The sequence below is a fragment of the Myxine glutinosa genome, chromosome 3 (assembly GCF_964187855.1).
Source record: "Myxine glutinosa chromosome 3, kmMyxGlut1.1, whole genome shotgun sequence".
NCBI lineage: Eukaryota > Metazoa > Chordata > Myxini > Myxiniformes > Myxinidae > Myxine > Myxine glutinosa.
The window spans coordinates 28,832,573-28,845,278 of NC_136263.1; the positions used below are offsets into that span (position 1 = coordinate 28,832,573).

The 12,706-nt window shown below is 44.8% G+C and overlaps 1 long non-coding RNA gene across 1 annotated transcript; it reads left to right on the forward strand.

Annotated features, from left to right (window-relative positions):
- The first annotated feature begins 492 nt into the window (after window positions 1-492).
- Window positions 493-1,987, forward strand: LOC144891111 (uncharacterized). Its single transcript, XR_013622707.1, has 3 exons — window positions 493-599; window positions 1,163-1,358; window positions 1,729-1,987. It is a non-coding gene; the product is annotated as an uncharacterized LOC144891111 (long non-coding RNA).
- Window positions 1,988-12,706: the final 10,719 nt, after the last annotated feature.

Genomic DNA, 12,706 nt, shown 5'->3' on the forward strand with positions numbered 1-12,706 from the left:
CAGATATCTTGTTCACGAACACACACACACACACACACACACACACACACACACACACACACACACACACACACACACACACACACACACACACACACACGGACACCATCGAATGCATTACTCCCTGGCGGGAGTAATAAACATATTATATTATGGGGTCAAGAGGTTAAAGGTCCCATTCGGTAACAATTTTGTTTCTGCGCTAACTTGTGAATCAGTGATGTTACAGTTAAAAAAGTAAACACAGCGGGTACCGTCCCTAAAAATTCCAGAAAACCTCGATGGTCATGACGTAATCTGTGTGACGTGATCGAGGGAAAGATCGTCTCAGCCACGGAGGTATATAATAAACTGGAGAGCCAATGACGGCTGTCGGCTGAAGCTAGCGGAAGTTGCTTGGCGGCCATATTGGGAAGCCGATTGTGTCTGCGTCCGTGTTTGATCTTACAATCAGCTGATCTCACAATTTCTGATTCATTTTGGATGCTTACCGACTGTAAGGAGTCTTATTTGTGAACGCGCTGTTTCAAAATGCCACAGTGTGTTGCATTTGACTGCACAAATACCTCAGGGAAGGCCTCCACATGCACATTTCACAAGTAAGTGACAAACCGCGATCGCGGGTGTTCTGCTTTTTCAGTTTTTGGCGTGGTCACGGTGGTGGGGCTAGGTAATTAAGTTTCAATGTAGTTTCAATGAAGTTTGAACACTGTGTTTGAATTTGATGATGTTAGACCACGCGCAGGGTGTGCAATACGACACAGATCTCAAATATAACTGTATTGTGTATTCACTAGGGCTATGTGAGTATGTCAGACTGATGTCTGATTGACTCATTCATTGATTCAGATTGAAGTATCGAGATTGACTCGTCAGCTCGTGATCATTGTCAAGTGATTTAATTTGTGATGAGCTTCACTTAATTGTCCAGTCTACTACTGTCAGGGTTTCCATGCCCTCCTGTGTCACTCGTGAGCAGAAAGAGCAAATGGGGGTTACTTGTGGAAGGTACGAAAGTCCGACACATGGCAAACATTAGCAGATGAAGTTGTATTTAACTATACATATGAAACTCAAAATATTATTTTGATATGGAGTCGTTTTGACTCGGATGTTTTGACCCGCAACCACATTTTGTGACCACAATGTATTTTGTTTCAAGGTTTCCAAAGGATAAGGACTTGTGCTCTCGATGGACATCTGCCCTGAGAAGGGAGTCCTTCTACCCCACCCCAGGCACCACAGTTCTGTGCAGTGATCACTTCAATGAGAGTGACTTCGACAGGACTGGTCAAACCGTCCGACTGAAGCCGAAGTCCGTCCCCAGCTGTTTCAACTTCCCAGCACATTTAAAGAAGGTAAACTATGCTATGTTGGTATTCCACCTATGTTATGATAGTAACCCATCACATGCCATGTCTGCTGCTTCATATGCAGCTCCTAAGACATAGTTTTATGGAGAACAACTCAGTTGCTTTTTAAAAGATTTAGAGCTGAGCCGAATCCCATTTTGTACACTTTCTTGGCATTTCCCCCCCGAAGCTTTGTTGTAATAATATTTAACAAAATGTTTAGTCTTTGAAACAATGTTACAATACGTCCAACGCAGTCACATCTATTTCTAATTAGAACCCCAATCTAATGAACGAAGCTTCTAAGCATTCGGCTCAGCCCTAAAAACAACTTAATGAGTATTAATGGTTCACCTTTTCTTTTCTTTCCAAATAGGTTACAGCTTTGAGGAAAGCGCCAGTGGCCAGGTCTGTCATCCAAGAAGATACACCAGAACCTCAAGCCACTACTCAAGATCCTGAACCTGAGGTGGGACCCTCATTTCAGACCACAGATCACTCCTACTCCGTCACAAGTCCACTGGTATTGAAGCACAAGCTCGATGAAGCAGTCCACAAGCTGGACAACTTTCGAAAAAAATTAAAAGTGAGTCAGCAACACAACAGAAGGTTAGCCAGAAAAGTGGAGTCCCTGAATACCATCGAGGAAGACCTGAGGGAGAATGGGATGGTCACCGACAATTGTATTGAAATGCTCAACACAACATTCTCTGGTGTGTCAAAAGCTATTGTGAGCAGAATGCTGAAGAACAAAGGCAGCGGCAAACGCTCGAGAGATGAATACGATCCAGTCATCAAAGCTTTCGCACTCACTCTTCAATTTTATTCTGCTAAAGGATACGACTATGTTCGAGAGACATTCGACTTGGCACTGCCAAGTCCATCCACAATCCGGAAATGGTACAGCGCAATTGATGGTTTACCTGGTTTTAGTGCAGTTGTATTCCAAGCACTAGAGAGCCGGTTTAAAGCAGAGAAGGAGACTGGCAAGAGAACACTGTGTAGCCTGATGTTAGACGAGATGGCCATCATGAAGGCAATTGACTTTTTAGGGGACAAGGTATTGGGGTACGTCGACATCGGAAACGGAGTCCAAGATGACAGTGCTCCCCAGGCCAGCAACGCACTGGTTTTCATGCTGGTTGCACTGAATGACAGTTGGAAAGTGCCTGTAACATACTTTATGATAAATGGATTGTCGGGGAAGGAACAGGCGAATTTGGTGACACAATGTCTACTAAAATTGCATGATATCGGTGCAGAGGTGGTTTCCTTAACTTGCGATGGACCGTCCGCTCATTTGACAATGTTACGTGAGCTAGGTGCCGACATCACGCCGCAGAATGTGAAACCAACATTTCCCCACCCAGCAAATCCCGAAAAGAAAATTTGTGTTGTACTCGATGCATGTCACATGCTTAAACTTGCAAGAAACTGTCTTGGATCCATGAAAATGATGGAGGATGGCAACAAAAAAGTCATCGCGTGGAAATACATCCAGGCACTCTTTGATCTGCAGAAGAGGGAAGGCTTGCGTCTGGGAAATAAGCTCTCCCGGAAACACATCGAGTGGAAGAGCAATGTCATGAAGGTGGACACAGCTGCTCAGACATTGAGCACTAGTGTGGCAGATGCAATTCGGTTTTGCAGGGACACTTTGCAACTATCAGAATTTCAGGGCAGTGAGGCTACCTGCCAATACATTGAAACATTGGACAAACTGTTTGACATTCTAAATTCTCGCAATCCATTGGCACGAAACTACAAGGCACCACTCATGACATCACGAGAAGGACTTTTCCTGCCATTCCTGGATACTGCCTACAGTTACTTGTCCAACATCAAAAACATGAATGGTCAAGTTATGACCAATACGCGTTTGAAAACCCCCTTCATTGGTTTCATGATCTGCATAGAGAGTGTCAAAATTTTGTATTTCACATATGTCAAACCTGCCTCATCTCCCCTGCGATACCTGCTCACGTACAAAATGAGCCAAGACCACATTGAACTTTTCTTTGGAGCGGTCCGCATTGCATGTGGAAGTGGGAATAACCCAACGGCCCGTCAGTTTGTTGCCGCATATAAGCGCCTCTTGATGCGACATGACATCAAGTCTGCAAGTGGGAACTGTTCTGCACAGGACTCAACCAGAATCCTGAATGCGGCTTCCTTCAAGTGCGTTGCAAAGCAGGCTGTGCCTGACGAGAGTCACGACATGTTGGTGGCCAGACGATACGACCTGGAGTTGAGATCGCCGGCAAAAGAGGACCACGACTATGCGGATATTCCAAATTTTGAGCAACTTTCCATCTTTACAGAGTCATGTGTTGGCTATATTGCCGGCTATGTGGTGAGGATGGTGAGGAAGACTCTGAAGTGTAGCCAATGTCTTTCTGCATTGACCAGTAACAACGAAGAATGGCAAACCACACCAATGTACAGCCTGATTGTTACCAAGAACAGGGGTGGCCTCATAGTTCCCTCGCACAGTGTTGTTCGTGTCTGTGAGGCGACTGAACGCTGTGTCAAGAGGCTCCTGGCTGTAAGCAATGGCAAAATGCCTCGTGAAAGTGGGATAAGAGTGGCAATTTCCACTTCTGTCCTTTCTGAGGTCGGTCGGTCTACATTTGCTTCCTTGGATCGGCACATGTTTGACTGTGAGGCAGACAGCAACCATGTGTTTGCTTTAATACATTCTGTATCACAATCATACAGCAAGATACGTTTCCATCATGTTGTGAGAACACTCGATGATGACATGAAGGAAGAGCGCATCAGGAAAAAATATTGCAAACTGGTCCTGTTTGCTCACCAGTGAGGCAACACCAGAGCAAGCTGAAATATAAGAGCGACCTCATCTCTACATGGTGTGGGTGTGTTTTGTGGGTTAACTGTGAATTGTGTGGGTTAACTACATGACAGCGTTTCATGTCATTTATGTGACTGACTCACTGTTGATGTGTTGCTGACCCATGTCAGTGTAGAATAAACTCTGGTTATCATTATATCTGCGTGGTTTCTAACATCTCGGTAATAGAAACATACACATCTTAGTTACAATATAATGACTGAATTAAGTAACATCATATAACATGACAACAAATCAGATCTTTATATTGAGGAATATTATAGAACAAGCCAAAGAATGGCAAACGACGATGTACCTCAATTTTATAGATTTCTAGAAAGCTTTCGACTCCTTGCCCAGAGAAAGTCTGGGTCATAATGAAGAAATACAGCATACCTGGAAAATTAGTGAACCTTGTAAAAGCCCTTTACCAAGACTTTCAATGTGCGGTCGTCGACCAAGGTGAAACAACAGAATGGTTCAAGGTGAAGACAGGAGTTAAACAGGGGTGTAACATGTCAGGATTCTTATTCCTACTAGTGGGTGATTGGGTCATGAGAAGAACGATAAAGAACACCGAGCGGTAATTTTGGGCACTTTTTTTTCAAACAAGCTCTAAACCATTGGATTCCCCAGGAAAAATGCGTCTAGAACCAACTTCAAACTTAATGAACACCATTTCCTTAAAGAACGGGATTCTGAGCCCGAATATCAGTTCAAATATTAGTATTCTATATTAATTAAATAGTCGGCGGTCCTAAAATTCGCTCCAGCTGCATCATCAGTGCGCCACGCCTTTGCTTTGACAGGCTTACGATCGGCTTCCCAATATGGCCGCCAGACTATTTCCGGTGGCTTCACGGCGGCTAATGCTGCGAGGTGGCCAATTGGCTCTCCATATTATATACCTCCGTGGTCTCAGCACGCAATGGATAATGGCCGCACAACTCGCCTCAGACTCATCAGAAATGGTACCATATTTTCCGGTATATTAACCGCGCTTTTTTTATCGGCAAAAAAGTTAAAAGTTGGGGGTGCAGTTAATACACAGATATGGTAAAAAAAATCAATCTCAAAAACATTTATTGCTGAATTTCAATTATATTGTGGCGGACACAAAAGCCCACTGGCGTGGTGACATCATTCCACGCACCAAGTGGGCGGTGGCCACGCCCGAGGGGTAGGCGTGGCCTCATGATATACACCGGGCGACCAGCCCGGAGGAGTTCAGACTTCAGTGTTACAGTGTAGTCTTACAATAAAGACGTTTATATGTTACCGCTTGTCCGCTTCCTCCTTGCTCACAAGCAGCGCGCGTAACGCCGCGCTTTAATATTCCAATTGTCACACGTATACCAGTAGATCTATATTCTACATAATCAGGGAACGTTTAGAGCTTTCATAATTATATAAAACTATGTAAGTACAAGCGATCTTGGAGTGAGGTGTGGGGGACACCCAATAGAGGCTGTACTGGGTTGTTCATAATTCACTGTCATGTTACCAATGGGATTATTGATGGTATGGGTGTGGCGTTCACTTGGTTATTGGAGCCACGCCCCTTTAAGAGGATCAGGCGGAAGTGACGGGGCTTTATTTAGACGAGGTCCGGTTTGGAGAAAAAGGTTTTTTTTTTGTTTGTTTTTTTTGGGGGGGGATAAAGGAGCCTTGGGCTACTCAAGACGTTTCAGCCTTTTGTTGCCTGTAACTCCTACAGAGAAATGATTGACGGGAATACCCGCGTGATCTCTTGCTACAGGTTGACGACGGCTCTAATGGCGCCAGGCCCACAGGCCACAATTAGAAGTGGCCATAATGACCAAGAGATTGTTTTTTTTTTTTTAAGTGTACACATTGCGATACGTTTAAATAAATAATATGTATTGAAATGAATGCTACATCTAAAAAAACATCCGATTTCAATTGAACAAACATACTACCATTTCCTGGCATGTGACGTCACCACACTTAATGGCGTCCATTCAAGTTCCAGTGAGGTAAGCTTGCGTTTTATGCTTGTTGTGTTTGCCTATTTTTGGAGTAGTGTGCGCTTGTCATTTATAGCATTTTTTTGGAATTACGTGACTCGAGTGCGTGAATAATGCTGCGATTAAATTTTCACACTGAAAAACATGAAAATGTGTTTTCTGATAGCACTCGGATTCCGACTAGATTGCCTTCCTTCTCCCTCGCCCTCCCGCTCCCGTAGTTTCCGGAAACCCTCCAACTCCAAGTTAGTGTCGTGAGTTGATTCCAATTTTACGCATGAGTTGTGCCGCTGTAATAAGCGTAACCCTTGCAATCATGACTGGAAAGCGTCTGTGGAGTAGCAAGGTTGGTAGTGCGAGCAAAAGGCAGAGGAAGGCCATCACAATTGAAGTAAAAATGGATGTTTTATGACGGTATGAAAGAGGTGATCGTACAGGTGATACGAGGACCAGTTAGTGATTGGTGCATTCAAGGTGTATATATCTGAAGAACATTTGCAAACCTGATAATGATTTAATGATTTGCAGGTGAAATCAACTGACAATGATCAGATGACTGTGAAGGAATTTTGGAAGGCCTTTACAATAAGGGTTCTATGTATGTATATAAATAAATAAGTTAAATAGGGGATCACGGGATAAATAAATAGGGGATAAATAAGTGGGTAGTGGATCACGTTTGTGAAGTTTTGTGTTGATCGGATAAGGTTCGTTTTTCTATCCAGGATGGCTGCCAAACCACGTGACCTATGACATCATCTTCAAACTATATGCAACAACGGTTTTCGATGATATTTGTAAAATTTTGCATCAATAGGGTAGGCGATTTAAGAGATATAATTATTTAATATTTCTTTCAAACCAGCTGCCACACCGTGTGACCACCAATGATGTTTTTGTGATCATCTTTTAATCGCAGTGCCTAAATCAATGACACACGTAAAGTTTTGAGTCAATCGATTTGGTGGTTTGGGAGATGTTTTTTTAAAGGTTTTAGGTTAGATCCAATATGGCTGCCAAACCATGTGACCTATGATGTCATAAATTTATCATCGATATAAATCGGTCATAGATCAAATGCATGCAATTTCAGATTTTTAGGATAAGGAATTCGATTAAAACATTTTTGGCTGGTATACCACTTCGCCGACGATGTCATCGTCATGCTTTTGTTCCCCGTTGGGAGTACTTGACAATGTGCCAAGTTTCAAATTTTTCCATTCAGCGCTTTCCAATAAATAATTTTTGAATTATTCGAATTTAATCCAACATGGCTACCATACCACGTGACCTATTACGTCACAATTATCATAAAACCGTTCTGCATGGGTGTCACTCCTAACCTGAAAGTTTTGTCTCAATCGGACATGTGGTTGCTGAGAAAAACAAGGTTTAGCCAGTACGGACGGACGGATGTACGGAAGGACGGACAGACAAACCGAAAACATGTCTCCGGCCACCTTCGGGGGCGGAGGCATAATAAACCACTGTAATAGTAAAAATAGACAATAAACATCGGGGCAATACCCCTGGGTGCTCGCCTGGTAGAATAAAGCAGTATACCACACCGACTAAAGGTATTTTAGACCGTATCATGGCATTTTTAACAAATTTCAATGGTTGCTAGAAAACAGGGCAGCATGTACAATCATACTACTGTAATCATAAGACTTTAAACAAACAAAAAAAAGACCTATTTTGGGGGGCAACCTCCAAACATCCTCCAAAAACAACCTCCAAACAACCTCCAAACATCCAAACAACCTCCAAACATCCAAACATCAACCTCCAAACCTCAAACAAGTCGCACATCTTTCTCGCGCACCCTCTCCCGTTACATCCTCTGTAACACTCACCACAGGCGTGCATTCTCCCTTTACACCCTCTGTAACACTCCTCACTACGCGCTTCCATGTGCTCCCTCGCACACGCGCTACGACCGACTCACTCTCGACAGCACCCTCACTCCTTGGCACGCACTTTTTCCTCACACACCCCAGAGTCGGACTTTCTCGCACACCTCCTTTTTCGCACACCAGACCTGTCGCACACTTCACCAACGGCCTCTCACGAACACCCGGGTCCATCTCGACCCCCAAGCTTATTAAATCACCTGGCGCATCATACGCACGACCATATTGGTCACCACTTACACCGGGTCCTCTTTCTCTTCGCTTCTCCTCCATCACCTGCGAATCCCTCATCCGGTTAATGAGCACATCATCACGATCCGAACACAGACTTTGGACCAATTCTTTCACTTCCTCTTTGATCTCTTTCTTATCCCCTCTCCGTCGCTTCTTAATTTCGCTTACCCCTTCTTCCACTTCTTCTAATTTCTGCTTCACCTCTTTTATTTCTCGGTGCGTCTCCTCAAGCTCGTCCTCTAAGGCCCCCTTGACCGTTTCTATGTGCGTCCTCACCTGCCGGTCCTTCGTCTCCATTACCTCTGTCACCTCGTCCAACCTCGTTGTCAGTCCCTCACGTACCATCTGACATTGCCTCTGTGTCGCTATCAAGTCATTTTTAATTTCTTTTTGTGTCGCCTTTAACCCTCCTAGTACCGCAGTGTTCCTTTGAACCTGCTCCACTAACTCCGTTTGTCCCTCTGTTAGCTGTTCTACTCCCAGCGTCAACTCCTCTATACCACCTTGCAATTTTACAGTCCCCTTTCTCACCTCCTTCTCCATGCGCTCCTTACAGTGCCTCACCTCCTCGCGCACTCCTCCGACCTCCTCACTCACACCTCTTCTGATCTCTTCTCCCATCACTTGCATCTCCTGCCCAGATGCCACCCTCATCTGCTCCATTTCCTCCCTGTGAGCATCCAATTTAGTTTCTACCCCCATTATGACCCCCTCTATCTGCTGCCCCATTTGTTTAACTTCCCTTTCCGCTTGGTCCCTCATGTCCCTCAATTTGCCTTCCATACTATTTTCTAACCCCTCTAACCCCTTTTTCATCCCTTCCATTTGATTCTCTTGAGCGGCCATTCTGTTTTCTACCCCCGTTAACCCCTCCTGTATTTCCCCTAATCTATTGTCTAATCCCTCTATTCTACTCCCTAACCCTCCGATCTGGGCCCCCATGTCATTCCTCAATTTCTCGCTATTGGACCCCATCCTTTGTTCTAACCGTTCCCCCATTTCTCCCATTTTGCCCCCCATTTCGCCCCCCAATCGCTCACTATCAGCCCTCATTTGCTCACTCTGAGCATCCATCCGGTTCCCCATTACCCCCAATTGCTCACTCTGAGCCCTCGCTCCGTCCCTCATTACCCCCATCATTCTGCTTTCCAATTCTGCTCCATTCTTGTCCATAAGGGCCTTCATTTGTATAAAAAAAAGGTTCAAATCCACCAGCGGCGCTGCTGCGGGCGCGGGCGCGGTCGCCGTAGCCATGTGCGAGGCGCCATTTTGCGCGCCCGTAACCTCGTGCGCGAGGACGCCATTTTGCGAACCTGCCGCCCTCACTGCTTCGCTCTCCTCATGTCCCTCAATTTGGTCCTGGATCGACCCTGCCTCACTCTCCTCTACCGGAACCCAGCCGTCTTGATCTCCCATAGCGCGACTTTCAAAATTCGGGTTTTGTAAAACAAAATCAAATTTCGGTGACTTGTAATTTTGAGCGCGTTAAGCGCACTTCGGGTCCGTATCCCACTCCTGACACCAATTGTTACGGACGCGGTTAAGATGTTATTTACCGAGCGGTGGTATTGCCGTGACCTAACAGTTCCCCCGATTCTTCCCCAACTCACCCGATTCCACCCAAACGTTGGCCAAATCGCGCTATGCTAAATCAATGATGGAAAGGACACAACGACTGGGATAGATGAAACGACGCAAGGGGTACAGTTCTCAAGACCTCCAGAGGAGGGTATAATTACAGTGGTGGAGAAAAGGGGGTAGATTACAAGGTAGTGAGGTAAAGACACAGAAGAGATAGGCACTTAATTACAGTCTTATCTTTTCCCAGACAGACCACAGACAAACGGAACAAGGCTGACTTACACAGGGATTGATGGCAGGGAGGACAGGTAGGTTGATAGCACAAGGTGCACCTTGGCTCGGGGACAGGATCAAGCACGGTCCAAGAGATGCAGGGAGGTGTCACAGCGCTCGGAAGGGACGTCTCTCTTGCTTCAAGCTCAGCGCGCATCTGACGTCACCTCCCTCTTCCTGCGCATGCTCAGCGGGGAGTGACACGCCCTCGGCTGGTTGGCTCCGCCCCCCTGGGGCCGGTCCACCGCTTCCATTGGGTGCGGGGGTTACCGGGCTCCGCCCTTGACGAGGAGCTGACAGGGAGCCCCTATTTGGTAACCCCGTCGAGCACATGTTCGATGGCGGCTCGTTGGGAAGGCCTCGTGATGGAGGTTGTTGGGAGTGAATTTTGCTATCCCCCCCTACCCTCAACCCCCCAATAGACTACCTTAGACCCCGATTTTTTTTTTAATGCCGTGAACAAACTTTGGTACATCACGGGTGATGCAGGTTGTGGTCAAGTTTCATCGGAATTGCACGTGTAGTTTCAGAGAAGAAAGCAAATATCTATTTTGGAAGGTCAAACCTGGACCCACTATGACCCCCCCCCCCCTCCCCCCGTTGACTCCCTCAGACTTCGATTTTCTTAGTGCCGTGAACAAACTTTGGTACATCACGGGTGATGCAGGTTGTGGTCAAGTTTCATCGGAATTGCACGTGTAGTTTCAGAGAAGAAAGCAAATATCTATTTTGGAGGGTCAAACCTGGACCCACTTTGACCCCCTGTAGACCACCTGAGACCCTGACTTTTTTAATGCCATGAGCAAACTTTAGTCACAACACAACAAATATCATTTGTGCCAAGTTTGGTCACAATTCCATCAGCAGTTTCAGAGAAGAAGTTGCAAGTGTTTACGGACTGATGGACTGACGATGCGCCATTGCATAAGCTCCCCGGAACTTCGTTCTAGGTGAGCTAAAAATGAGGATTGAGGGAGCATTTATCTGAAAAGCCGTCAATTTTCAACCGATTGACTTGTCAATTGAACAGCATTTGCATATCTAGTCTGGTAGAACCCTGGTTGAACCTGGAAATTGAGTATATAGTTTAAAAAATTTTAAAATTTGTATAGCTTAGGGTGTTCTCTTTCATAATCTGTCGGGTGAACCTGGGTCACCCTTGAGCGTTTTGAGAAATTCAAGATGGCGTCCAAGATGGTTGCCATTTCATATTATCGGCTATAACTTCTTTCATATTTCACCTAAGATGATATTTTTAGTGTCTAGTCATATGTTGTAGGGGTCAAGGAATCCATATAAATCAATTAAAACGTCGGTAAGTGATTACATCATGGTAAATCCAAGATGGCTGCCATTTTGGCCGCCAAATCATGTTTTAGGCTTTAATATGCTTCATATTTAACTTAAAGTCGTGATAATGGTGTCTAGGTACAGTATATGTTTTTGGGTCAAGTAATCCAATTAAACGATTTAAAAGGTTGTTGGATCACATGTTAAACCAAAGATGTCACTTCTTGGTGTAATGGACACTCCAATACAAGAAGTTACTGGACAGGCCACTGCATTCATGTCAGCGTGTTATAGACAAAGTTCCAGCGAGTCAATGTCTGAAGCACGATGGAAGGTATGGGCATCCAAAACAGGACAGGCTTCACCATCCCCGCCGAAACTGTGCTCTCTTCCTCCAACCAATGAGGCATTTGCAGAGAATGTAAAAAGGACCCATCACCAAGCCATTGTGTGGCGTTCTTTGGAGGATAACAATCCACCAGAACTGGATCCAGAATCGTATGGCTGGAGGAAGGACACACAAATGAAAAATCTCCAACCAATTTCTCTTCCAGTCAACACAGAACTCGCTCCGGAGTCTATCATGCGTCTAATCCGATGTGGATGCCAAAGTGTCACGCCGTGTATTACTCGCGTGTGTAGTTGTACAAAGTATAATTTGAACTGCACAATATTTTGTGCCTGTAAGAGTACAGGTTGCTGCCAAAAAAGGACAGCTTGATTGCGTATCTGAGTGTATTTAGACTGATTTGATTGGTTATCATTTTTCATGTATGTTACCACTCAAAAAGCTTGAGTTGAGGCAGTAGCCACCTGTAGGCCTCTATTGGCCAGCATCTTTGGATTAAACATGACATCCCTCAAAAACCTTTTAAATGATTTAAATTGGATTACTTGACCCGCAAAACATTTGATTAGACACCGAAATTACCACTTTAAGTTAAGTATGAAGCATATTAAAGCCTAAAACATGATTTGGCGGCCATAATGGCAGCCATCTTGGATTTACCATGATGTAATCACTTACCGACGTTTTAATTGATTTATATGGATTCCTTGACCCCTACAACATATGACTAGACACTAAAAATATCATCCTAGGTTAAATATGAAAGAAGTTATAGCCGATAATATGAAATGGCAACCATCTTGGACGCCATCTTGAATTTCTCAAAACGCTCAAGGGTGACCCAGGTTCACCCGACAGATTATGAAAGAGAACAC